Here is a 5,224-nt window from a genome sequence, read left to right on the forward strand (position 1 = left end):
GCAGAGAGAGAGAGAGAGCAAGCAGAGAGAGCAAGCAGAGAGAGAGGGAGAGAAAGAGCAAGCAAGATAGAGAGAACAAGCGAGAGAGAGAGAGAGAGAGAGGGAGAGAGAGAGAGAGAGAGAAAGAGAGAGAGAGAGAGAGAGAGAGAGAATTTCTATGTTGTTAGTTGTGCTCAACATTGATATACAGTGCTGCCCCCCAGTGCATCTTGCAATTGTTGCCATTATGATGTCTCAGACTCCTCTTTAGGTATTTCACCATTCGTTCATCCAGCATTGTGAAACTGGGAGGTCAGGTCGTGGTTTGTGTCAACATGTGCAATATCATTGTATCAGCTATTCTTACTGTTTATACTCTGTCAACCTCTCTTGATTATCTATGAATAGCTCTAGGTCTAGGAAATTATTAAATCAAAAGGATACAGATTTGGTAGGGACAGGGGCATACTGTACATGGCTATTTAAGCAACTCTAAACCGTACTGTTTATCCTGGCCCATTGAGTACTGTCAAGGTAAGGCTCCATCTGACTGTGAACTATCCCTTTAAAAGCTAAAGTTGTGGGGGCGCTTCCTGTCAATCTCTACTGTCTCTTTCCCAATAAAGCAGAAATGAAAAGAAAAAAAGTATTTTTGTAAGTAAAATGTTACTTTTTATGTTATAGATCACAGTGAATACACACAAATTCAAGGTCTTATTCCATGAAATCCAATTGAGTAGATCTACATGTTAAAATGTCCTCATCTCAAAATAGATATATGGTTCACATAGTAGATTCATATGCTGAAAACTTTTCTGCCTTTTTTTAAATCGCATGTACTGACATGCTTTAATTTTAGACTCATTGAGTTTCCTGTTTGAGACTCTCAAGAACAGAGGGAGGACCACATGGTGGGCTTCCTTGTGAGAGAAAACAGAAGGCAAACACAGACACACACATCACCACCTCAGACGAAGGTAAGTCTTGCTGCTCCTCTAAGTTAAACACTGCTGAAAGGTTTTGATTGGATATATAGTAGCACTGTAATCGACTGACACACTGACAAATGGTTGCACAAAATGCCCTTAACATCCAGTTGCTCCTTCGACAAATATAGACTTTTGCTTATATTGTTTTGACAGTTTACAGTATAAGACAAGTGGCATCTGATTTGTTTTTTATACTCAAGTTAAATATTAGCAGCATTGCTGACTGTTCTTCTTGATGATTACGGGACTGCCATTCTCGCATGACGCATGTACTGTGTGCAATTTAACTAGAGCTACATTGCAATGTTACCAATGTGTTTCACAGTTTTCCTTGACTCAGGCATGGTTCTGCCTGGTGACTATTCATAATATCACATAGACATCAGGTTCACTAATAATGCATTTCAAGTGAACTCCTCCATTGTCCTATCATATGATCTGCTATCGTATCAATCTATAATGTATTTCTGCATAATATTCAAATGTCTAAGACCCAAATTAAATAAGCAGAAGTGACGTCATCAGGCTAGGAAGTCTTTCTGAGCATGACAATTTCAGTTCTCTTTGCATCAGAAGTCAACCTCTTAAATGGATAGCTCACTATTCTATGATGTACTGTACAGTCAGAGAGTTCCTTAGTAGTAGTAGTTTATGGGCCAGGAGAAACTGTAATCCATGGTTCAGAGTTGTTGAAATAGCCACTACTAACTCCAGCTAACTTTAGCCACACTAACAAAAAAAACCTATGGGGATGATAGGGGAACAAAACTAATATTCAACATATGCAGCCATATAACCTTAACTTACTTTGAGGTAATTTAGACACAAATGTTGAATGTTGAGTCGAGGTACCTTCTGACTACAAGGTGTAACATAGTAAAATATCCCTTTAAAATAGGCTGGGTCTTGATATAGTCATTGAAAATGGTGTATGAAATGTGCTATACAAATAAGGTTTGACTTGAATCTATTGTGATTGTGAAAATGCATTGTGGTTGGGAATGTGAATTATACAACAGAAAAGCAATGCAGTACTTAATTAGTGTCTGTTTGTTGCAGAGACAGAATTTCAACATCGGTGTCCATTACTGGACTCTGGTCCCCCATGCCAGTACCAGAAACTCTCCTGATGGAACCCCCGAGGCTTTTTGGACTCTTCAGCTTCCTCACTGGTACAACATGCAACTTTTATCATATTGCATTGAATTTCATTAACACATTTCATCATCATCTAGTATTTGCTTCAGGTGATTACATCGGTTGATTATAACTACAGCTCCATTTGCTCAAATATAAATTCAATTAAAATTAAATTGAATTTATAACATTTTATTTTATAAATTCAATTTTGAGCTGAATCTATGGGTAGCGCAATGATATGATAATCACTCTGACCACTCTAGCTATATTGTTAGTTGTAAAATGTTGCTTTTTAACACAAAGGTGCTTGCCAAATATACAGTACCTATCTATATGTTTTGTGGTCACAGCAAGTGAGCTACGTACTTGCAGGCTTGCAGGCTGCTAATCTGGGTCTGATGCATTGACAGTGTCATAATTATATTCAGCCGGCAATGAAAATAATTCTAAATAGTCAGTTCCTATATTCAGAAATGTTTCATCTCAACCTGACTTTCGCAAAGTGAATAAAAGAGAACCCATAGAGCATAATTTGACTGGTTTCACTTTCTCCTTCAGGAATCATTCTCATCACTTCTGGCCATTGCTGGACGGTGAGTGTGCCCAAGTCTGTGCTTGCGATGGAGGGAAACTGTGTGGTGGTGCCCTGTTATACCGAGCCCCACCAGCGGGTCATCTGGTACCAGTACCATGGTATCCATTATCCTAAGGTCTATGATGGCAAGGAGCCCGCCAGTGTGGAGTCCCAGTTCAGAGGGCGTACATCAGTGCTGGGCAATGCCACAGAGGGAAACTGCACCCTGAGGATTCAGAATGTGAGGCGGTCCAACAACAATCTCCAGATTTATGTGTGGATCAACCCAGATCAGTCCCAGTCCCAGAAATTTCATCATCAGATTGTGACTATTAAGGTGATTGGTGAGTAAAATGTGCATGCGTCCTGATATGCTAATGGTAAATTCAACATCGTCATGTTTACCTATTACAATTGATGCTTTGGAATAGTACTATGTTTCTATAATACAGTGAAAAGTAATCAATTGTTTTCTGAAGAATGTACAGTTTGCCCTTGATAAATCAAGTTTCATCTTACATCCTACATATAAGTAAGAATATGTCAGATTCCAACTGCAGTTTTGAGTGTTGTGTCTGCATTTATGAGTGAAAGCGGTCGGTAGCTAATTCCGATGGCTTTAGATTGGCATGAAAAGAGAGATCACAGCATATTCATTGTATGTTTACCGCCTTAAAACTCAGGTGGAAGAGATCCTGTTATAACAATGCATGGGGCATTATCGGAAGGGACCACTTTCCAGGCCAAATGTACTGTATGGCATTCCTGCCCATCCTCCCCGCCCTCCCTTCGCTGGAACCATGTGCCTGACAACCCCGTGTTTGAGACGTTCATGGAGAAAATGGGAGAACTGTGGGTGCTCACGGAGAGAATGCAAGGCAGGGCAACACGTCAACTGCACAACAAAAAGATGAAATGCACCGCTCAGTTTGGCACGGTCTCGACCGAAAGTCAACCGATCACCTTGAACGTCTTGTGTAAGTGCCTAGTTTGGTCTTGTCCTGTAGTGATGCCACAGAAGTAGAACTCACCCATGTTACGTTAATATATACGTACATGTTATGTTAACCCGCTCATAAACAATGTTATGTTAACCCTCTTTTATACAGATGGCCCTGTAGGTGTGAACTTGACAATGGAGGAACACCCAGTCACTGAAGGCCACAGTGTCAACTTGAAGTGTCTTGCTGACAGCAACCCCAAGTCAAACAGTTATATGTGGATCAGACAACAGGGAGGCCAAAGCATCCAGATGAATTCAAGCCAAGATAATATGTCCTTTTCCAACATTGTACGAAACACCTCCTTCTTCTGCAGTGTCCACAATATCATTGGAGTCGGGAGATCTGATTGGCTGTATGTGGATGTCATCTGTAAGTATCACGTTCCATGTCCATTTCCTACTTTATTTACAACAGCTCCACTTCACAGATTCACAAAGTGGGAACTAATGTGTTACCTTTCAGTTACATTATGGAGGATTTTGCCCAAAAATGATCTCATTGGTCAAAAGGTGATACACCTCCCAATGCAATAAGTATAAGCTTATTTTGCCAAAGTCTGTAAACCTAAAAATAAGGATTGTGAGGTTTAATAGGGTTAGGGTTAGGGTTAGGGTTAGGGTTAGGGTTACTTAGCAATTGACCGTCTATAGTGTATCTTTAAACATTGTATTTCTCCTTATACCTGTGCAGCCCTTATGGAGTTCACCAATATACATGTAACTAGTACATTAAATACTGTATGTAGAACTGAAAAGCATTTCTCTATCCACCATATCTTGTTATTATGTCATTGTGGTCCCTGTATTTCTGTGTCCTACACTCACTTCAGTCCCCCCAGTTATCCTCTCTGACTCTGCCTGCTCCCTGAGGGACGGGGCTCTGAGGTGTGTGTGTTGGGCAGAGGCCCGCCCTAAGGCCACCTTGCTCTGGATGATCAACGGGACGTATACCCTCCCATCAACTCTGACTTCCATCACCACACATTTGGAAAATATTGTGTCAACAGAGCTCAGTGGGCCAGTGGAGAAACAGCCCAATGTGTCCTGCATAGCTAGTAACTCACTGGGCAATAACACCCAGTGGCTGCCCTACACCTTGTCTGGAGAGGGTAAGCTTAAACCTGATTTTGTTATAAATCATTCTAAATCATTCTAAATCATTCTAAATCATTCTAGCCTGACCTGCACACAGTGACAGCTGTTTTTCTCCTCCTGACCCAGTGCATCTAGTTCTTCCATGGGTGTTGACTTCAATAGCATTTGGAAGTGCCTTTCTGTGTGGATTTGCAATATTCATTTGCAGGAGATCTCACAGAAAGAGGTTTGTAGACTGCCTGCCCATGACATCACATGAATAAATCACATTTTGGTGTGTTATTTTGAGTGTTTCATCTCTACTTTCCATTAGCCTTGAACCCAAGCCCTGCCCCAATCCATCCACCTCTGATATCCCATTGAGGTACTTTACATTTTGAATTATACCTGCATGATCATGATCACATTACTGTATTTACACTATTGATATTAGGATAGTCAGTG

At 40.7% G+C, this 5,224-nt stretch overlaps 1 long non-coding RNA gene across 1 annotated transcript; it reads left to right on the top strand.

Annotated features, from left to right (window-relative positions):
• Window positions 1-3,417: 3,417 nt before the first annotated feature.
• LOC310810667 lies at window positions 3,418-4,660 on the top strand. Its single transcript, XR_014554445.1, has 3 exons — window positions 3,418-3,659; window positions 3,792-4,055; window positions 4,516-4,660. It is a non-coding gene; the product is annotated as an uncharacterized lncRNA (long non-coding RNA).
• Window positions 4,661-5,224: the final 564 nt, after the last annotated feature.

This window comes from Argentina silus (genome assembly GCF_951799395.1).
Source record: "Argentina silus genome assembly, chromosome: 10".
In the NCBI taxonomy this organism is placed as follows: domain Eukaryota; kingdom Metazoa; phylum Chordata; class Actinopteri; order Argentiniformes; family Argentinidae; genus Argentina; species Argentina silus.